This window comes from Rhincodon typus, chromosome 2, assembly GCF_021869965.1.
Source record: "Rhincodon typus isolate 14 chromosome 2, sRhiTyp1.1, whole genome shotgun sequence".
Lineage (NCBI taxonomy): Eukaryota > Metazoa > Chordata > Chondrichthyes > Orectolobiformes > Rhincodontidae > Rhincodon > Rhincodon typus.
Window position 1 is genome coordinate 116408112 of NC_063333.1, and position 23951 is coordinate 116432062.

Sequence of the window (23951 nt, forward strand, 5' to 3'; positions counted from 1 at the left end):
TATGATCTAAATTGACTGATTTGATTTATACCCCATTTATATGGGAACTCTTCTAGTGGTCTTGTAATATAACTCAGTTTGCTGGGTGCAAACATGTGCCATATTCTCTAACAATGCAGCATGGCACATTTTTAAAATTTATTCAGAGATGGGCATCACTTTATTGTCCATCCCCAATCGCCTTTGAGAAATTGGTGGAGTGCCTTCACTTTGAATACTACTGAAAGGCTTGCTAGGTTATTTTAAAGGACAATTTAGAGTCAAACACTTTGCTGTTGATCTGGACACACATATACCACACAGAGTTTGAGAAAACAGATTGAAAATCCTTTACTTTTATAGTCATCATTACATACAACAGTTTTTTTTATTCTAGATTTGCTTTATCAATTGAATTTAAATTCCCTAGTTTATGGTTGGATTTCAAGTTTATTAATAGGCATCTGCAGCATTGTACATTTACCAGATTCAAAACACTGCAGCATTGTAGATGTGTCAGTATTAGCAAAAACGCAGAAATGAATAGGTGATGCATACAAGTATGCACGTGTGACAGAATTCAGCAGCACTGCACAAACATGAGATTTGGCATAATACAGGGGAACTGCACTTAAACAAAACTCACATACACAATAATTGGCCCAAGGTCACAAAGACAAAGTAACAGCACATTTGTGTTACACTTGATCATCGTTGTTAAAACGTAAGGACAATTTTTATAAACTTATACTGTGGCTGAGGAGCCCTATCCATAAACCCCACACACAATGTGAACATTGACAGATGCACATAATTTTTATCTATCAAAGTGAAAGGACTGAAAGTAAGGACCAATGCAAAAATGGCTTTCCAATATATCGAACCACCAATGGCAGGCATCTGTTAAAGGTTCTTATAATATTCAGCATCATTCATAAACAAGTATCTATTCCATTCTGTGAATAAAATTACTTCAGACATTTTAAAGGAAGGCAATAAAATTGTATGAATTCTTGGTTGTAAATTCGTAATTTGTGCATGTTAACATAGAACAATACAGCACAGTACAGGCCCTTCGGCCCACGATGTTGTGCCGAACTTTTACCCTAATCCTAAGGTCTATCTAACCTCCACCCCTACCTTATACTATCATCCATATGCCTATTTAATAGCTGCTTAAATGCCCCTAATGAGGCCGACTTCACTACCCTCTCCGGCAATGCATTCCACGCCCCAACCACTCTCTGAGTAAAGAACCTACCTCTGACGTCTCCCCTATATCTACCTCCACTCACTTTAAAATATGCCCCCTCGTAATAGCTACCTCCACCCTAGGAAAAAGTCTCTGGCTGTCTACTCTATTTATACCTCTGATCATTTTGTACACCTCTATCACGTCACCTCTCATCCTTCGTCGTTCTAAAGAGAAAAGCCCTAGCTCTGTCAACCTTTCTTCGTAAGACCTTCCCTCCATTCCAGGCAACATCCTGGTAAATCTCCTCTGCACCTTTTCCAACACTTCCACATCTATCCTGTAATGAGGCGACCAGAACTGGACACAATACTCCAGATATGGCCGAACCAGGCTTTTGTATGGCTGGAGCATAACTTCATGGCTTTTGAACTCAATCCCTCTATTAATGAAAGCTAATACACAAGTTAACAACTCTATCCACCTGGGTGGCAGCTTTCAGGGAACTGTGGACATGAACCCCAAGATCCCTCTGCTCCTCCACACTGCTAAGAATCTTTCCATTAACCCTGTATTCTGCTTTCAAGTTTTTCCTTCCAATGTTGTCCCTTGCAGCTCTGTTCTGTTAATGTATTAAAAATAGTTTGAGATTAAGCAATGGAAAACAATGCCTGTTCAGATATCAATGCAAGATTTAAAGTGAAATATAAAAACAAAAAAACAATGATTTTTAAACTTAATATTTGCTAAACTGTATTTTGAGGTCAAGAAGAGGTTAATATCTCTAAACTTTGTTGTGAAACTCAGTCTTTCTTTCATGAACAAAAATAACTTCCTTTTCTCAGTTGATCATATGAACATAAGTGAACATCCATCACTAACTCTCAGTTCACAAAATCTGCTTTGCACCAACATTATTCTAGATCACACTATGTCTGAATGTATAGCATGCACAATGATTGAAAGGTGATTCCTTTACTCGTTTCCTTGGTGGTGACAAGGGTAAAAAAGACTAAATGTGTACTTATTTTTCAGGCTTGCAATGGGCTCTACATGTTAATTTAGCAGTGGGACAGCCTATGCCAAATCTGTTAAGTTATTGGCCCCACTATTAAAGACTCTTATGGACCTATTATCTGATATGATCCCCTCCCAGTTCCCCTTGCCTCCAACTGTGCCTGTTGTTAGCATTATGACTGTTAATTTGGCTCACGGGCCAAGTTGCCTGTGGCAGTGTAATTGACGTGAAAATCTCACTCTGACAATGTAGATAAGGCCCAAGATTCAGTTTCAGATGTTTGAGTCTAGACTAACCATCTACCCTGAGATGACATGATCTCACTTAAAGTGTTGGGATGCTATGTTGAGAACCTCTATTGCTGATAGTCGATGAAATGTGGAGCTGGAGTAGCACAGCAGGTCAGACAGCATCCAAGGAGCAGAAAAGTTGACATTTCAGGTCGGGACCCTTTATCAGGATTGTTGATGCTCTATTGCTGATATTTGAGTCAAGCAGAGAAAGGCGGAATTAGCACAGGACTTCATTTGAAGTTTGCCATTGCAACACTAACCAAAGTAAATTTCAAAGGGTCTATCAGGTCCTCTGTGAAGTGAACTGATGAAACCTGAAGTGAAAGTTAATCTTTCAGATCAAAGCCCAGACCTGACTCCATCAACCCTACACCCTGCCCTGCTCCATCTGGACCTCCAGCAGCCATCTGATTTGCCCAATATCTGCTTTTAATGTTGTGACTATGTGGACACTCAAAAATGGACAAGTACCATTCTGTTCCAACCAACATCCAGAAAGTGCAACACAAGTGGCTAGAAATGTTTCTCAGATGGTCTGATAAAATGGGCAGTGCTGGTTTGGCTGCCTGCACTATGCAAACCTGATATTTAATTCCATTAATTACAGTCAGGCTGTGTAGAACAGTGGCTAAGCAAACGTAACCTGTTTTGGCTCACCAGTGAGACAGCTTTCTAGCCCAAATATGTCTCCAATGTTGCAACACAAAGAGACATCAGAACAGGTCTTACCTCAAAGGTGGACTGTTTTTTTCACATGAACTGCCATGGTCGAAGAAAGCATCACCACTTTCTCGAGATTACTTAGAGATGAGCAATAAATGCTGGCCAAGCCAGTGAAGCCTACATCCCATCAATGAATTTGAAAAACCTCTGCCGTTCTCCCATTCTCTTTGTATTCAAATTGACACTACCAATTTTCTATCATTTTGTGGAGCAAGTTTGCATTTTCTTTTGTTTTGTGGATTATTTATGAAACGTCCCTTTGACTCAACACTACAAATAATTCACAAGATTCAAGGTTAGTCACAAGGCCAGGCTTACAAAATTAAATGCAGTTATTATTTTGTATCATACCCCATGTGACTATGGCAATCAGGCAGTGAGGGAATGCCAGATTAGTGACACATGAAGAAAAGATTAATCTTGGCAGAGTGTTATAGAACAATTTCACTCAATCTTTGTGTTCTATCTTCTCCTGACATAGCTGACGACAACAACTTCCATGTAAAATGTGATTTTGCAGTGTGAAACATTCCAGAAATACAAAATAGGGCACAAAGCTACTTAAGGATATATATTTAAAAAAGTGACCACTAGCTGAGTTAAAGAAATTTAGCAAGCATCTTACTGGAGCAGAAATAGAAGCATGGAGAGTTTAAATCGGGAATTACAGAGATTAGGGCCTAGACTACTGAAAGCCTGGCCACTAATGGTGGAATGATTGAAATCAACATGGCTCATTAGCCAGAACTGCAGGTAAGTCGTAGGGGACTAGAGCCGGTGTCTGATTTCACAGGCATGGGCGACCGTTCAGCACCTCATTCAAACAGTCATTCTCCATAGGCTGGGTACCAAATCTTCACCTGTCTGCTAGAAGCCTGACTCAATAGGTCCTCCATATCAGCCAATTCTGGGCTTGTAGCCTGTGATATGTTCTTGTTTCCTTTTAATGGGCTGACTGGATCAGGGAAGAGTTCTGGAGCTATCCCTATACATTCTCATTCTATAGAGAGGTTCCCAGTTGAGAGCTGGAGCCTCTGAAAGTCAGGCCCTATGTTTATAGCTAGATTGTTGAGTTTTCACAGGCTATTTGACCATATTGGCACAGTGTTATAGAACAATTTCACTCAATCTTTGTGTTCTGTCTTCTCCTGACATAGCTGACAACAACAACCTGCAAGACCATGCCATCACTACATTCAGGCAAACCCACACACAAACATGTTCAAACACTTATCACCATCAAGCAATCAGATCTGGAACCTGTGGATGTTTTTCATTCCATCAATAAATCAAATGGATCAATTTCCACAGTTGCAACCTTAGGAAAAATCTAGCAGTAAACCCATTTGCACATGTCAAGAAAGACTTGCATTTTTAAAGTTCCCTTTAAGACCACAGGACATTGTATGATAAAGTATTTAACAATCAGTGAATGGAGACAGCGCATAAGTAGACCGTTTCGCGGGTCATGTTCTTGCTGATTCTGCATGAGAGCAACTCTCCCACTCTCACTCCACTGGGTTTTCTCTACAATCTTGCAAATCTTACTCCAGAGAAAATCTCTTGTAAATACTTTCTACATTCTCTCTAATGCCCTTACATCCTTCCGAAAGTGTCCAGAACTGGACATCACACTTAACATTGTTGGACAAGGTACAATTTCAAAATTTGCAAATGACAGAAAACTTGGAAGTACTGTGAGCGGGACAGTGACAGGCTGCAAGAGGTCATCGGCAGACTGGCGGAAATAATTAAGTACGGAGATAAAATTGAATGTGCATTGATGTGAAATGATATATAAAGTAAAGCGTATAATTCTAATGGCAGTGCAGGATTAGAGATACCTCGGGTACACAAACGCAAATCATTGAAGGTGACAAGACAGTTTGAGAACGCCAGTGAAATAATTTTGAATTGTGGTCATAATTATAACATAGGAGACATTGCAACCAATATGCACACAGCAAGCTCCCACAAACAGCAATTACCTGATGGTTTGTTTCAGTGATGCCGGTTGAGGGACAAATAGTATCCAAGAAGAATTGCTTGGCCTTACTGCTGAGTACAGCTACAGTAATGTTTACATCCAACCCCTCCACCGCCCAAGGCAGATATGGCCATGGTTTAATAACTCCTTCAAAAGTTGGCACCTCCAATCGGGGTAGGGGGAGAAATCACAGGCCCTAGCGCTGCTCCTCGCCTGGGCTTCCACCTCTGATCTGAGCACAACAGACTTGTCCCACATCTGAGCACAACAGATGTCAGTTATCAGGCCTTGATGTATGCCCCTGTTCTGGGCCTTGCTCCCAGTACAGTAGTGCTCCCTCAGTCTTGCATGGATGTGTCAGCCTGGAATATTTGCCCCCTGCTTCTGGAATGGGCCTTGAATTCATAATCTAATCACTCAGAGGCAAATGTCATAGCTGTGTATACGTGGTTTCTACTGCACCTTTACCAAAGTGTGGGCTGTGGAGCAAAAGAACCCAGAAGAAATGGCCCAGTACTGGGACCATGGTAATATCCCAAACTGCTGCCCTCAACTTGTTCAACACAGGCCACTTTTAACCTGGTACCAATTTTAACACTTTCCCTAATCATGGATAGCAGTCATTTACCTTAAATTCTTTACTAAAATTATAGTTTGTTTGCATGCGAAGTGAAATGGAACTCTCTTCATTAAGTAATCTATATAAGGAACTGAATTAACCTCTCACACTAGCATTCCCACTTCAATCATGAGACACCTTAATTTAATAGGACTCTTAATAGAATTCAGTGGGATTATTCACCTTCATTAATTGCTAATCAACAGTGTATGATAATTTCTTGTGTCACCTTGAGGTCTCAGATGATGAAGGATTTGAAAATGATTCAAGGAGGGCAGACAATTGTGTGTTTCTTTAAGTGACAGGAGCCCAAATATATTCATGAGGATGTGAATCAGCTCAAGATAAGAAGAAAAAGACATTTAATGAAAAGTATCTCACCTCCAGATTCATACCAGCCAAGAGACACTAGGTACAGAAGACACATTTGTCCATGGGGCATGGGTTTTTTAAAATATATGTATACACGTGAGATGGCAATGAATTTGTGAGACAGACCTCAAGAGATATCCAAGAACCACTAAAGATCAGAGTTGGCATTGGAACTGAGACAGTTGGCATTGCACAATTTAATTTGATTTAATCTTTAAATCAATTTTGCAGTAATAAATACCTGAACAAAAGTAACAACAGAGGATAAGGATTGCAGGAAGGAAAATCCCCACTTGACAAAAAAAGTGTATAGCAGCTAAAACTGTTTGACTGGGTCATACATCAGGGATGAAGAAAGAAAATGACTTGCATTTAAAAAGTACATTTCCCAACTTCAGAACTTTCCAAAATGCTCTAGAATCAAGTACTTTCTTCAAAAGAGTAGTCACTTTTGTAATGTGCAAAATGCTATATGCACAAAAACATTGGTGAGGTAATGACCAGATGATGATGATCTTTAATGATCCTGGCTAAGGGATAAATGTTGGCTGGGACACCTGGGAAAACTCCCCTATTCTTCTTCAAAATAGCATCCTTTGATCTATTGGTTTAACATCTCAAATGAAATATGGCACCTCTGACAATGTAACACAGTTCCAATACTGCGCAGGAGAGTTAGCTCAAATCTACAGATCACAATTGAACCCACAATCTTTCAATTTAGATGTGAGAGGGTTACCAACTTGAACACAGATGTACCTTCTTTTGTCCTTCACTTTGGCACCCACATGAGCAGGGGTTGAGACTTGTGTCCTCAGCCTTGGAGAATATAGTGAAACATTGGAGGCTGGTACACTAAGAGGAAAGCAACAAACTGGCCTCTATTCAGTCAGTGCTGTTGGACTAAGAATGAGAACAAAATAAACTAATGTTTGGTATTAAAAACAGAAACTGGAATAGTTTATCTACTGCCTGAAGCTTGTTGTCCCATTCCATTAGATCACAGCTAATCTACAGCTTATCAAACAAAAATCTATCAATTAAACTTTTGAAATTTCCAATTGGTTTAGCCTCAACATTTCTTTGTGTTTATAGCTCCAGATTTCCACTACCATTTCTGTAAAGTCGTATATCTTCACATCAACCCTGAACAGTCTAAATGTAATTTTAAGGTTCGGATGAAATGTCACAAACCTGCAACATTAACTCAGTGTCTTTCTCTACACAGATGCTTCCTAATCTCCTGAGATTTTTCCAGCATTTTCTTTTCTTTATTTCTAATTTTAAGGTCATGCTTTCTTATTCATCCACTAGAGGAAATAAGTCACTATATTTCTTAGAATATAAAGAATTGATGTCCCTATGGGAAATCAATTCTGTTAATCACATACCCTACAGAGCATCAGAGGATCTATTCTGATATGCAAAGCAATCTTCATTTAATAATTGACTGACAATAAGTATGGATTCCAGAGAAAGCAACATTTAGAACAAAAAGGGCAGTCATATAGTAAGTAGATAACAGAGAGAAGTGCTGGCTCATACTGTCAAGGAGATTGTGCAGAGCTGCTCTGCTGTGCCATTGTTAATGCATCCCTTCGGTCTTCCATTCACAAATCTATTTTTTTACTCTCAACTTTATCCCCACTAAGGTTCAGTAATAAAATCTAGCCAGTCTCTGTCATCTTACTTATAGGAGCAGCCTATTCATGAAAGAAAAAATATCTTGCAAATGGTTCCTATGTTATTTCTTTACAAGAACAAGGCAATGGAAGTTTTGTCAAATAATCTGCGGGAGAACTGTTAGCATCAAATAACCCATACATAGATCTTCATAGCAAACTAAATATTGTTGAGCATAATATTATCTTTAAATGAACTGTTTAACTGTATAGAATCATTGCTTACCATAAGCGACTGAATTTCTCAGGCTTCCCTACTTTGCCACAGTAAATTAGTTGGAAATGTGACAGAATCCTCGCTCATATGTATATATCTGGATTCTGATTACTTTCTTTTGAATTAGTGATAGGAGAAGGAGTGAATACATTCATAAAGTCCAGCTTTGTTGGCTGAATTGGCACTGGAGCCAAATTTAATTTAACACTTCTATAGACTGAAACATGATCAGAATATAATCATTACAGTTTAGCATCCACTCCATTAAGACAATTGTCAATATCTCCTTATGTGACCTGGGGTCAGGTTTTGTTTGATAATTTGTTTTGTGAATTGCCTTGGGACCATTTACTACACTAAAGGTGTTTTATAAATGCAGGTTGTTGTTGTATTTACTGTGTCTAACCCCATTCTTACTTGACAGTCTGTTTTACTATACAGTATCACTGCTTCAGTTCTAACATAAACCATAAAATACTGGAAATATTCATCAGATCTGAGGCAACTGTGAAGAAGGAAAATGACTGATGACCTGCCTTAGTTTTTTTCCTCTTTAAACACTGTCCATTAATCTTAATCTGTCAGATCTACTGCTGCAGTGATGGAGACCTTGCCAGTCATTTGCAGTTTTGAGAGAGACAATAACTGAAAATGAATCTGTGTATAATGCCTCCCCTGATTCTAAAGGTAATCAGACAATCTCTAGAACAGAAGTGTCCAAGTTTTGTAGTTTTGCAGGCTACATGGTGAAACAATGGAATTTTTGGGGTGCATGCTCACTTCAGATACTGCTCCCCAGAGAATTTGTTCAGTCTAGCCAGTCCTGAACCCCACTGTATAGACAGTTTCAGTTATTAGCCTGGATCTAACATGCCTAAGTGCAAGTTTGCCTATTGGCCAAACAATGAGGACAGAAATCTAACCATGCTTTACGTCCGAGCAATCTTACAACAATGTTAATGGTTTTTGGCTCAGGTGTCTTCTAGCTATTTCCCACAAAGAAATGCTATGCTACACTTGCAAATTCCTCTTTGCCTCAATGCCTGCCCTTTCTTAGATCTTTCAGTTTGTGTGTAACTAAAAAAAAAAGTGCAACAGTAATTTCTTCAGGGCACCTATATTCGGGCACTCCTAGAAATTGAATGTTCCATACAGGAGAAGGCCAGTCAGTCTGTCATGCAAGTTAATTAACTTAATTAATGAAAGCACTATCCATTTTGCCCAACCCTCACCCTTTGCTGTTTCTCCTTAGACCTACAAATATCTCCTGTTCAAGTATATGTCCTATTCCCACTTGAAGGTTATTATTGACTGTTCATCCACCGCCTTTTCAAAAATATCTGTTTCAGATCATTATATCTTGTTGAGTGAAACAAACTCTCATTTCCCTGGTAGGATTTTTTTTTCCCATTTATCTTCTATTTGCATGCATTTGGCTATCTGAAGCAATATGAAGGTTTTTGTAAACATTTTGAATTAATCTGATCGTATCTGTTATTACACACCTCTGGGAAGGCAATGGCCTAGTGGTATTATTGTTGGACTGTTCTGGGGACCTGGGTTCGAATCCTGCCACTGCAGATGATGCGATTTGAGTTCAACAAAAATCTGGAATTAAGAGTCTAATGATGGTCATCAGTCCATTGTTGGAAAAACCCATCTGGTTCACTAATGTTCTTTAGGGAAGGGAACTGCCATCCTTACCTGGTCTAGACTACATGTGAGTCCAGACCCACAGCAATGTGCTTGACTCTTAACTGCCCTCTGGGCAATAAATGCTGAACTAGCCAGTGTCACCCTCATACTGCGAATGAATAAAAAAGAAACCTTCTGGGGCAGGTGGGACTTTAACCTATACTTCTAGTCCACACTACCACTGTTCCACAATAGTGTCTGTGCAAGGAATGAAACTTGAGGCTCAATGGAGGTATGGTTCAAACCTCTAAGTAGGTAAGCTTGTGTACACATCCCATTTCAGAGTCTTCAACACACACTTTAAGCTGCTTCCTCAGTGCTGTGTTGAAGTAGCATTGTACTATTGGCAAAGCAGCTCCCCCTTCCTTAAAACAGGAAGATGCTGGCATCACAATAATGGCCCCACTGAAAATAATCTTTCCAAATAAGTTGCAGGGTTAGCTGTCTCTTTGGCTTGCAGTTGAAAGCGTGTATAATCCAGAACATTGCTACCTTCATCCCCGCTACCCTCACCCTTCTTTACATGTACTCATTACTTAAACAGAAGAATGATCAGATTTATGAATCAATGTCACGTCTTTGAGTCAGACAGGAGGGTCAACTCTTAGATTTGAAACACTTGATAAAAGTTATCAATAAAACTACCAACAAGATTATGTTATGTGCTTTCAACTTGAATTTTGAAATATTAACAGGCTATGCAAAACACTAAAAATAGTTCTCAGAGGGAAAATAACAAAAACATTTCTTGGTGGTTATGTAGATGGTGTACTTTTAATGCTAATATAGTATGGATAGTGTTCAAATGTCAGTGCAAACTGCCCTGAGCAATGTTGAAAGAACACAACAAACCATCTGAAAATAAAGCACGACTAAAATCACCTAATATCAACCTGGAGTCTTTCTACACAAAATATGGAAAGCAGTTATGGTGAGATGAGAGAGCTGTACCAATTTATTGCTGAACTGGTTGTGGCATCTCAATGTACAATATTATGAGGGCTACCCTGTTTACTGAAACTTGTGGTCAACTCTGGTATAGAATCACGACAGTAAACTCTCAGTTTTGCTGTACATTAAATGGAGCTAACAACAGCACAGACTGTCCCCATCAGTTGCAGACCAGACACACGCTTACCTTCAGTATTCTCATACGGCAGGGTTTCAGGGTTTCCATCAACAAAACAATGATTGTGACTTTATAGACATCTTCACATTTCACTAGCTAGGAGACGCCTCCTTCATGCAATTCCCATTAAGCTTTGGCTAGTTTGTGGAGCTCCTTTTCAAAGAAACCTTTTCATATCCAGACAGTGAGCCACTGCTACCCACAGCTAGGCACCAGTGAGTCTCACTGTCTCATTCTCACAGAAAGGCCCGTGAAGATTTTTCTTGTCGTCTTCATCCAGCTGCTTACTGCAAAATGACTGCTGCTAAAAGTAGCTGTGTATCAAGGGACAATATAGGGAGATAGATAGGGTGAGACAGCGAGTGTGAGAAAGCTTGGGTGTAGCCTGAGATTCTGCGTCATCTGTTACACAAAGCAAGCAACTGGCAGCTGCCTCACAGTACAGCTAGCTTCAGCTTTCCACAGCTGTTTATTTAGACATTCTCAACTACTTAAATAGTTTCATAAATCACAAATAGACCATCCCGCACATATTGTTGTACAAGACCTATAATCAGCATTAATAAGGTGAACAAAAAATTCTTGCAAACTTCATCCCTTTCTTTACAAAATCCATGGAAACGGTCAGTGACCATTTATTGTTGACCAGATTTCAACTGCATGGGTTATTGCAATGTCCAGTTGTAAATTATTCATGTCTTGTATATTAATATATCATTTTTTTACAGTAGAGTTATAAAATGAAGATTCATGGTCTCCTTGTTGCTGAAATAAAATAAACACTTGGATATAAGTTATCTCAGACTGCAATGCCAAGGCTAATGGATTGTCAACTACTTTTACAGGCTGATATTATTTCACCAAAGGTGCTGACTAAAGCTACTATGGCAACCACACATTGGATTCTGACAGAGCTCATCAGCAAAATTGGAGGAGTTTGTGAATGTGTGTAATGCTTATTATCTATTTTCCTATATGATAATTTTCTTCTGGTTTGATTTAGTCAGACATTGGGATAATGACACCCATCACTTTTAAACATTTATTGTGAGTTTTAAAACAGTGTTTGAAATGAATAGCTGTGAACTTCTTCAATGATGAACAATATTACTTAAAGGTGCAAGAGTCCCTTTCTGTCTTATAACACAGCATGACCTCAGTTCAAACTGCCTTTTTAACTCATATCATTTATATCTCCATGTCACAGACTCAAAGACATCTGCTGAGACAAGAGTTGGATAAATACTCATTCTGTGTTCTTGTGTTCAAACCCTTTGTGTGAAAACAAGGGAGTTTAAATCTTTTGAAATTTCATGTTAACTTTGGACAACTCTGATGTTGTCATCGGGTTTGTATCTCTCACTAAACTTGTGATGGCAAGTTGAGCTGGAATTTGTAGAAAATGTCTATGAATTATGAATAAAAATCAATTTAGCATTCATTGCAAGCAATCTGTAAATAGAATAATGTCAGGATCATTGGCTCACAGAAAATTCCACGGAGCTGATGTGCACAGAGGTTAATGGCCTAAATGCATCTGTTTATTTTCAATAAATCACAGGTCCCTGAGATATTCTCACTGTGTGTTTAAATGTTTGAAAAATATAGGAGGTTATCTCACCTGGGACGGTGATCTATAAGCCAAACAAGACAAGGAAACACCAACTTTGTGCAAAGGCCTTTGTCAGTAGCAGAAGAATATTCTTATCATTAGTAATTTATTTCCAGCCTCACACTGACAGAAGCTAAAGGACCTTATTTCTTGTTGCTGGCATTGGTATCCAGTTCAACTTCACTGAGAGCCTCCTGATAACTCGCTTGCTGCTAAATTATTGGCAACACCTTTAAGAAAATTAAATGTCCCAAGGTGCTTCACAGAATTGTCTCCTCAAGCAAAATTTGAGATTGCATCACTGTAGGAGATACTCGGACATCAAACCAAATGTTTCTGCAAAGATGTACAGACCATCTTGAAAAAGGAACAAGAGAGAGCATTTTGGAGTGTATTCTGGAGAGTGGACTCAGGTAACCAAATTGTGGAGTGATGAAAATTGAAGGGTCACTGGACCTGAAACATTAACCCTGATTTCTCTCCACAGATGGTGCCAGACCTGCTGAGTTTTTCCAGCAATTTCAATTGTTTTTGTTGTCAATGAAAATTGGGGATACATAACCAAACAGAACTGAAGGAGTGCAGAGATTTCAAAAGACTGTAAGAGCCGGAAGAGGTTAGGGAAAGTGGAAGGGATGAGGCTATGGTGGGACTTGAAAACAAGAAGATTTTAATTGTCATGTTGCTAGACTGGGAGTTGATGTAGGTCAGCTAGCACAAGCTGATGGGTGAATGAAACTTAGGCCAAATTAGGATACAACCAGTTTTGGGTGAGCTCAAATTTATACAGGTTTCATAATGACGAAAATATTAATATGCCTTTAAGCGTTCTATTCAATATTTAATGATTCTAGGGTGGATTTGAACTATTGAGCTGAGGAACTAGGTTAGTGAGGTTATGTTCCTAAAGTCTTCCCAACCCAGGAGTGCCCATGGGAAGCTTCAACGTATTTTAAATTCCACTTTGAATTACATCCTGTTTACTAACTGTTTCTCTGGAAATGGTCCATGAAGAGCTGTGGCCACTCCATGGCTCCAAGGTAAGTCATGGAGGGGATTCAAAACTGTTTCTTAAATGGGAAGTGTAAGTGGGTTAACCTATATGAGCTGCAGCCCAATTTTTCCTTGTGAGTCTGAGGGAAGAGCTCAGTTGCACAAAGGGGAATTTTTGCTTTGCCTAAGAAAGTCTCCTTTTTTTCTCTGTCGGCAGACTGTTAAAATTACTTTCAGGGTGGTAATGACTCCCCAAGTCCCTGAGGCCCATGCCTACTTTAAACAGACACCTATGTCACCTAAAAAATAGAGTATGTTGAAAATGGCAGCCGCTGGGAATTCTTTCAGAATGCAGTGTCTAATTTCAAGTCATTTTAATTGTGTTCTTGCTCTATTTTCATCAGTGTGTTAAAATTTCCTTTTTTTGTTCAGTTGTGCTTCATAATGAACCACCATATCAAACAATCTTGGGTGAACTGTTCTCTTCAGCGCAAACTGGGCAAACTTTCCTTACACCAACAATATTGGCTAACATTCAGCCATTTCTTATAATTTATCTAGCAATGTAAAGAAGCTTATCTCTTTGAACTAGGTGGTGCTGTTCCTAATGCTCCAGATCCCCATCAGGATAGATGACAGGTTTATGACAGTACTGCCAGGATCCATTACTCTGTAACTCTGCTGTTATCAGTCTGAGCTATGTACCTATACAAACCCACGCACATATTTGGAAAGTGCCACTTAGTTTGCTAACTGATGGAAACAATTCTCCCTTATGAGACAGAAAGCAGAAAGGTCTACCACAAGCTGTGACATCATTTGTTATTCAGATAATTATGAAAAGGCTGCATAAAATTTTGCTTAATAGCTCTTGACTGTTATGCCTCACTAAGATATTTTAGCAGGCAGCTGATGCCAAAACTATTTTCCTGTAAATGTTTCAAAATTCTAAACTCAAATAAACTTTCATAGATCAGTTCTTCAAAACAATGGGGTGTACTATAAACAGAAAATAAGGGCTTTCCTCAGTTTAGTTACATTAAACAGGTTTGGTGCTAATCTGAGTGAAGTTGTAGACAGATAGCTAAGTTATTCCTGGCAGTATCCCTGGTAACTAACCACTGTTCCTATAGATAACACATGGCAGATGATTTAACTCTTCACTGCAGTTCTCGATGTGCTACTAAAATAATTTAATTCTTTCCTATATATATCAGAAAAACAATATCCCACAGAGAATGGAATGGTTATGCCAAGTATAATTTCAGAAAAATTTTTCTTCTCAATTTCAAAAAAAGAAAATGTAAATGAAAGATTGGCACTGAAACAACCTGCCTTATAATTTTAGGAATATTCAAACAGGATTATAACCAGTGAAGTATTTTCGATATATTGTTACTGTTGTAATGTAGGAAACACGGAACCAATTTACACAGGACAAGTTGCTCCAGACGACAATTAAATAAATGAACAGAATATTTGTTTTCAGTGTTGGTTTGGGGATGAGTATTGATCAGGAGACCAGTCCTATTCTTGGAATCATTTATGGCCATTCAAGAGGCAGATGGGAGCTTGAGGCAGTATGAGACTGTGAGTTTTCATGCAAAGTTTAGACTAAAATCTAGTCCATGTTTTGCTAACTCCAGTTGGTATGTACCTCGAGGTTTCATAATTAGCCTTGTGTCTCCAACCACACTGACCCACTCAAAGAGCTAATGATCCCTACCTCCAGAATTTGTGTACAAAACTGTTCAAATAAAATGATGAAAAGAAGGTAAGGAAAGTAGAGGAGCATACAAGTAAAATTCCACGGCTCATGGCCTTGGTAATTGAAGGTATGGCCACCAATTATGGAATGATTAAAATTGGAGATGCTCAAGATACCAGACTTATATGACCGCAAATATTCTGAAAGATTACCAGTCTCAAGGACATTATGAAGGTAGTGAGAGGTAAGACCACAAAGAGTGATAATTTTAAGGTCAAGGCATTGCTTAACTTGAAGCTAACATGCGTCAACAATATCAATGGTGATGGGTGATTGGGACTTGATATTTGTTAGACAGAGATTTGGATTACATTGAGCTTACTGAGGATAGACCTTTGAAGAATGTGAGGTAATGCACTTTCGAAGAAGGAACAAGACAAAAGAATCCTCACTGAATGGCATGGTACCAGGAAGCTCAGAGAAACAGAAGGATCTTGGGGTGCTTGTCTCCATGTCCGTGAAGGTGGCACGACAGGTTAATAGGGTAGTTAAGAAGGCATATTGAACATTTATCTTTATAGCTTTTCTGAGCAGGGAGGTCGTGACTGGAGCTGCAATGCACTTTATTTAGGCTACAGCTGGAGTACTGTGTGTATTTCTGGCCACCACACCATAGGAGTGATGTGATTGCACTGGAGCGGGTGCAAAGGAGATTCACCAGGATGCTGCCTGGGACGGAACATTTCAACTATGAAGAAAGGCTGGCTCAGGCTGTTTTCTTTGGAACAGAGAAGGTCAAGGGGGGACTTCATAAAGGTGTATAAGATTATGAGGCGCATGGACAGGGTAGACAGAATAGTAAGTAGCTGTTGCGCTTATTTTAGGGCCCAGAATGCGCTGCCTGGATAAACACTTAAAGTGGCATAACATTCAAGGCTATGGCCTTTGTGTGGGAAAGTGGGACAAATGTAGGTAGTAGTATATTTTTGATGGTACAGACTTGATTGGCTGAAGAGCCTCTTCCGTACTCTATGATTCTATGATCCGCAGGAATACATCCATCTCCATGAAGTGCCATTGCATCTCCTCCAAATCTTAATTATGCATTTCCCGAGCCCTGGAAACTCATGCTGATCTATTACTTACAAAATGTGAGGGCTGGAGTCTCATTTAAATCATCTCATTATTGACCTGCCTCTCCAGAGTGGGTTGCTTGGTCCACAGCAGGTAAACAGGAAGTAGACGTGTTTTGGACAGATTGGGAAAATCAGATTTCCCATTTTCAACAATTTAACCCACCCAACATTGAAATTCCAATCCTGAAAGGGTGCATTAAACATCCCACTCAAACTGGATTTTATAACCAGGAATGACTGAGGGAGGTGTGGTGTTTTGAAATCTAATGAGAGATTAATTGGTGTGATGAATCTTGATTTCAACACAGTGAGGAGGAAGTGTGTATAGATAATGTATCAACAGCTTCAAAGAAACCAGAGCGAGAGAGATGATTGGATGCAGTAGTATTGATAAGATCGTAAGAGTAAACAGAAGCTATGATGAGGGAAAGAGATGAAAGGAGGTCATCCATCATATGATAAGTAAATAGATGTATTGGTGATGAGGATGCTGTGAAGAAGATCAACAACTCAACATTTGCTACACAAAGTGATTTTTGTTAGGGAGAAAGGAATAACAGTAAATATAACGGGAACAGGTTAAAGTGTGACTGTGTGCTCTTCAGAGTGACATTCATCACATCACTTGGTATTAATGGAAAGCCAAAGTCCTATGAGTCAAAGCTTCGATATAAATACAAGCCTATCATGATTTTCCATCCTTTCCTTTTAGGAGTCGGTTAATCTAATAATTGACAACTGAACTCAATTACCAACCACCGATAAATCCACTCCTCATATTGATACATGAGGTTAGCATGCATTGAGGTTATACAGTAAAATCAAAGACTTAATTGTAATGTGAATAAGGAAAGGAAATGCTACATGGAAATTTTGCTCAACTGTAGAAGAGGTATGTGTTAATTGTCAATATACGTTAAATGGTCTGCATCATGGATGAAAATCTTTATTGCTTCCAACTCCATCTCTCACTGGTACTCCAGCCCCTCCCATAACTCACCTCCAGCTCTACAAATCTCTCCTCATCCTGCAACTTTCCTCAGGTTCTATAGCTATCCCCCAGGTCTATAAACTTCCTCGAGCTCTGTAGCTCTTTCCCAGTATGATTACCCTCCTCCACTTGCAACAGGCAGATTAGTGAGAACAAGGTCATGTGAATTCTTCCATATTGTTGGTAGGTCTGATAAATATGTCCTTTAAGTCCTTCCTTACAACTAAAATCACACCTAAATGGCCTAATTTTAATTGCAAGCCTTTAGTTTAGACTCCCTCAACAGAAGAAATGGTTCCTCTACAATACTGTATCAAATCCTTTAAATACCTTAAACAAAGAAGGATATTGGAGGAGGTCAGTACTCTGAACTGCAGGTGAGAAGGAAAAAAGATTGCTTCTGTGTTAATGTGATAAAGTAAAAAATACTTTTAAAGCAATAAAACAATCAAATTCAGCAATAGTAGATACTAATGCATATCCATAAAAACTTGCAATCTTATGACAGAAAATAAAATATGTCCCTTGTTTTCCCTCCGGCAACTAAGACAGTGCTGGGTACTGCTCAGACTTCTATGCACGTTTGATGTAACTCTATGTCACAAACCTCTATTCAGGGCTATTTTTCAGTCATATCTGTAATCCTCTGTAAAAATTGCATAGGTGTTGTTAGGAGATCATGTGGTGGCATTGCAGTAAGTGGGAGGTGAGTTTAAGGGAGTCTTTAAACAATGTTGGGAGTGGGGCTGCAACGTGATTCTTCTAATCAATTCACTTCTGTACCCACATTCATTATGCACTCATCATGAATTCCATCACTGCTCACAAAATGCACAATTGACGTGAACCTGAATGCAAAGACAGAATTCCTAAGCAAAATACCTTTGAAAATCATCCTGAGCAAAGGGTCGGATATACTTTTCATATAGCAGGGAACTGGGGAAGTCGGGTTTTGTGAGTCACACAATGTCACCCTGTTTTAGGCCATCAGCAAGTTTTCAAAAGGGGTTATTTCGAAAGGGCTGAGATAAGAAAGGGACAGAGAAGTAATAAGAGATAGTAGGAACTGCAGATGCTGGAGAATTCGAGACAACAAGGTGCAGGGCTGGATGAACACAGCAGGCCAAGCAGCATCATAGGAGCAGAGAGGCTGACGTTTCGGGCCTAGACCCTTCATCAGAACTAAGTCTTTAACAAGGAACAAAGTTTTGGTTTGCCTTCAGGTTTTTTAAGTTCAATGCAGATTTGTGTACAGACATGCTGCAGAGCAATGTACAGTGAACACACATAACAAAGAAGCTTGTTAATTTGCCTCTTTTCAATGAGCCTGGGTGTATTTATGTTCAGATGACATGAGCCGAGGAACTATACTTTCCTTCAGAATTGTTTCTTTTTAGAAATTGTCAGCTATTCCTTAACAGTTGTCAAGAAAACTGATGATAAGCCTTTGCTTGATTTCTCCATCTGACTGACACAGTTATTAACTACTTCCATCTCCTAACCATTACAATGTTCATTATCACTGATAGGGTGAAATTTATTTAAGCCAGTAGCGTGAAACGGGCTTATTGGTAGTTGATGTGTCACCACACCAATTTTTATTTCCATTGACTTAGAAAATTTTGCTATCTTGTCCGCTCCACACTCCCCTCCAGCCCCACCACACCCGACACCTTTCCCTGCAACTGCAGGAAGTGCTACACCTGCCCCTACACCTCCCCCCTCACCCCCATCCCAGGCCCCAAGAAGACCTTCCACATCAAGCAGGTGTTCACCTGCACATCTGCTAATGTGGTATACTGAATCTGCTGATCCAGATGTGGCCTCCTCTACATCAGGGAAACCAAGCGGAGGCTTGGGGACTGCTTTGCAGAACACCTACGCTCGGTTCGCAACAAACAACTGCACCTCAGTCGCGAACCATTTCAACTCCCTCTCCCACTCCTTAGACGACATGTCCATCCTGGGCCTCCTGCAGTGCCACAACAATGCCACCTGAAGATTGTGGGAGCAGTACCTCATATTTCGCTTGGGAACCCTGCAGCCCAATGGTATCAATGTGGACTTCAGAAGCTTCAAAATCTCCCCTCCCCCAGCCACATCCAAAAACCAGCCCAGCTTGTCCCTGCCTCCCTAACCTGTCCTGCCTCCCACCTATCCCCTCCTCCCACCTCAAGCCCCACCCCCATCTCCTACCTACTAACCTCATCCCGCCCCCTGGACCTGTCCATCCTCCCTGGACTGACCTATCCCCTCCCTACCTCCCCACCTACACTCACCTTTACTGGCTCCATCCCCGCCTCTTCAACCTGTCTGTCTCCTCTCCACCTATCTTCTCCTATATCCATCTTCTATCCGCCTCCCCCTCTCTCCCTATTTATTTCAGAACCCCCTTCCCCTCCCCCATTTCTGAAGAAGGGTCTAGGCCCGAAACGTCAGCCTTCCTGCTCCTCTGATGCTGCTTGGCCTGCTGTGTTCATCCAGCTCTACACCTTGTTATCCCAACTAATCATTACAGTGAGACAAGGAAATGAATCTGCAGAAAGATCTTGAATTGTTGTTGTGTGAACTTCAGTGGAGCATTGTAGAAAATCAGCTGGTGTTTGGCTGTTAGTCTATTTTGTTCTACAGCCACAGACCAATTTCACCTTCTGATTGTCTTAAAAGTAACACTATCCCCTCTAGAGAAAGTGGAGGATGCATTAATAGCACACACTTTATATCTGGCTCATCACTGTTGGACTCAACACACATCAAACACTTAATTTAAAAACTATTTTAAATTCTCCTTTTTTCATAAGATTCTTCTCATAATTTTGTGCTATTTCTTTTTTCATTCAAATTTTACCCTCATTCCTCCTCATATGGTATTGGGGTGCAATTCCATTGCGGATATCTTCTTTGCTTCTCATTGAAGTAGCAACTCTTCATGTCTGAGTTCAGGATAGTAAAGTCAGTGGATAATTTAACCAGGAGAGTTGTCATCTGCCAAGTCTAGTTTTGCCTTTTACTAACAATTCACAGCTATATAACTGCCAGGAATGGGAACCATTGCCTAGCTGAGATATAGTGAATATTATTGTGGTACCCACATGTTATCTTGATTAAGATCTGTTTGACCACGTAGTGGGGGCCCTGACTATACCAATGTCCATTATAAACTGAGATCGATGGGATGAATTTTATGTAATCCAGCAGCATAAAACGGGTTTATTGTGAATAGGCATCTGATGTGTCTGAATGTACCTCCAAATCCAGATCTGTGAGCTCAAAATGGCTTAGTATCACATCTTAAAGACTTTACCGATGAAGTCATTGGTATCCATCACTTCTTGTGGTCTCCCTTTGTGCATCTCAGTTTAGTATTGTGGTGCCAGAGGAGCATTATGGGAGTGATACTTAATGGTCTGCCAAACATGCCTCATTTTATGCCAGACATAATACGTAAATAGATATTGACTTCTACTTGAGTTCCGTTGACTGTTAGGGTGATCAGTTGAACTGTAGCAAAATGATTGCATTCAGTCATTTTCCCTATTTCTTCGAGATTTCAACCATTCTCAATCAATGCTGCAGCTGGAAATTGAGTGAATCTTCTCTCTCCCCAATAAATTTCTAATGAGCGCGTCAGTCTGTTGGCACTTCCTCAGGGCCTGAACTGCAAAATAGTCACTTGTATATACATATCAATGCATACACATGTATGCACACAAACACATACGTTCATAAACATATACATGTTTGTGTAGTCGTCTTCACTCAATCAAAGCCTTAAATTTCCAACTGGATGCTATTGTGGGACTATCGTCACCATCAGCACTACAGGTAGTTCAGTGATGCAAAATAGAGACACATCACCACCTTCTCAGGACCACTAAACAAAGAGAATAAATGAATTCTTAGCAGTAGCACCTGTATCCCAGGAAAACATCATGTTGGACATATGCACGTGGAGATGCACTGACATGAACACTCACTTGAACACATGTGCACAAACACCTTTTGAAATATCAACTATAACATAGGTGAGGACTTAAACATTACTAACAAAACTGAAATTTGATCACCACATACTGTCCAGGCACATTGCAACAAACAAATTAACTGCTCAAATAATTCTTAGTAAAATACTGATAACAGTATCAAACAGGCCTGGGAAGAACATGGTGTGCAGTGTAATGGATTATATTTTTGTACAAAGCTTCTCAACAAATATAAATATCTAATCTCATAACCCATGCCACAGAAACAAAAACTAAATTTCTCATAGAAGACAGTATTGGGAAAACAAACAAAACCTCAGAAAAAACCTTCTATTTATCAAATTGAGTTAAAACAGCTATCCAGTCATTACGCTGTTTATTTTTATATTACCACTGTAAATATCCGAAAGGGTTAAATACAGGTCGTAGAAAGTGGACCTTCATACTCAAGTAACAACAATTGATGCAAGGTAGTTTGGAAGTCAAAATTGCTTTTCCCCTCTATTTTATGTTTGACACTTCTTAACATATTAAAGGCTCTTACAAATGAATATAAAGCAAAGAATCAGCAATCCCCTGTAACTGGACCGCTCACCAATACAAGGTGCTTGCACAACGTTACCTGAAGTGGCATCTGTGTCTTCATGAGCACGCCTGCTTTTGAGCTGGTATAACAGTCTACAGCTGCCCTGCTAGCTGAGACTCTCGAGTTATTTATAGTGCTAAAATTATCCATTCATCGTCATTTCCTCCTCACAATTTCAGCAGATGAAAGGTAACTGGGGCTTCTGCTTTTGAGTTGCTTTATAATGTGAGGACTGTGAACATGAAAACAATTTTTTTTCCCTTAGCTGGCGGTCACCAAACTGCTTCAGTAAAAGTGACTGGAATTAAAGGACACACTTGATTGCTCCCAAAGAGAGAACACCATATATCAAGAGATAAAGCTGGCTTAGTGTGTGTATAATATTGTGAAATGGCAGTGCATGTAATGTTTCTTTTCTTCACCTCCTAGATTTCATTGAAATCAATGGATATAAAAATTGGAGAAAGACGTAAAGCAAGCAAAATAGGCTGCTAACTGGCTCTCAGTTTTATGCTAACACACAAAATGCAAAATCCTGCAAGGAGACCCCCTAGTTCACTATTCTTGTTGTTAGACTTGTGCACTTTGTGACTATTTACAGCTGAACATAGAGTTAACTGCATACCAGTTTACCAATCCCTGCAACCCTGTTCCCAATGTGGACTTCTAGTGTTCAGGGAGTACAAAATTACTATTTTTGTTTCATTTTCCTTCCATTTCTTGGGCTAAATAATAATCAAAATGAATGGACATATGTTTTATACATTAGAGAAAAGAAAAAGAATTTGTGTTTCTGTACAGTTTTTCACAACTTTAGGATTTTTACAAGCGACGACGAACTGTTGAAATGGAGTCACCATTGCAGCAATTTTCACAGAGTAAGCTGCCTCAAACCACAATTAAATTAATTACAACATTATCAATTTTAAATGTTGGTTGAGGAATGAATATTGTGCAAGATACAGGAGACAACTTTCCCACTTTTCTTCAATTAGTGCCATGGATAACTTGCATTCACCTAAGAGTGTAAAGTCCATTATAATGTAACAATAAATCTCAAACGTAATGGCAAATCATTGACCAGATACTATGCCCTTGCATAAAAAGTCCTAGCAAATGTAAAAGTGCTACTTTCTGAGTGAATTTAATACAGGCCAAACTTTCCAATTTTCGTCGAAGTGTCATTTTCTGTGAGATTCATGTCAGGCATCCAGCCACGGTCCATGTCAACTTTTCTCACATGAACATCTTCTCTTCAGCTGATGATTTATGCCTCTCTTCAGTGACTGGTTCATGCAGTCGCACAGAAGGATTGACAAAAATGCTCACAGCTGCCCTTTGCGACCTTCACATCGCTGGTGCTATATTTAAAACACAGCTCTGCAGCACCTCAGATGCTGTAAACCAGGAGCTGCCCTTCACACGGTGGTGCTCAACCGTCATTAACACTGAGAACATGGCCTAGAAAGGAAAGCTTATATCTCTTTTTTCAGGCAAGGACCTGGGGATGGGGTGATAGAGAGGAGGGCAATCCTTTATCCTGCAAACTGTCAAAGGAGGCCACGCCACCAGAGCCAGCCAGACTGGTCGCAGAGAGAGGCCCATGTTGTTGCCATTTCTTGCACCAAAAACAAAGATCAAATGGTAAGACAAACTAGTACAGCACTTACACAGGTAATTGCAGGGCCCTGGGAGTGTTGTCGAACAGAGAGACCTAGGAGTGCAGGTACATAGTTCCTTGAAGGTGACATCACAGGTAGACAGGGTGGTGAAGAAGACATTTGGCATGCTTGCCTTCATCAGTCAGAGCATTGAGTACAGGAGTTGGGACGTCATGGTACAACTGTACAAGATATAGGTAAGGCCACATTTGGAGTACTGCATACAATTCTGGTCGCCCTGCTATAGAAAAGATGCTATTAAACTGGAAAGGGTACAAAAGAGGTTGACAGGGATGTTACTAAGTCTGGAAGGTTTGAGTTATAAGGAGAAGCTAGATAGGCTGGGACTTTCTTCCTGGGAGTGTAGGAAGCTGA

General features: G+C 39.7%; 1 protein-coding gene across 2 annotated transcripts in view; it reads right to left on the bottom strand.

Moving 5' to 3' along the window:
- Positions 1 to 22044, bottom strand: part of ripor2 (RHO family interacting cell polarization regulator 2) — an 82024-nt gene extending 59980 nt beyond the window's left edge. Inside the window, exon 1 of one of the 2 annotated variants that reach the window (XM_048615020.1) lies at positions 21952 to 22044. The gene's annotated coding sequence lies outside the window, so the exon portion shown is untranslated. Of the gene's footprint in view, positions 1 to 10915; positions 11240 to 21951 lie in introns of those variants that run through there. The other variant, XM_048615027.1, reaches the window with a different exon arrangement.
- Between the last annotated feature and the right edge of the window lie 1907 nt (positions 22045 to 23951).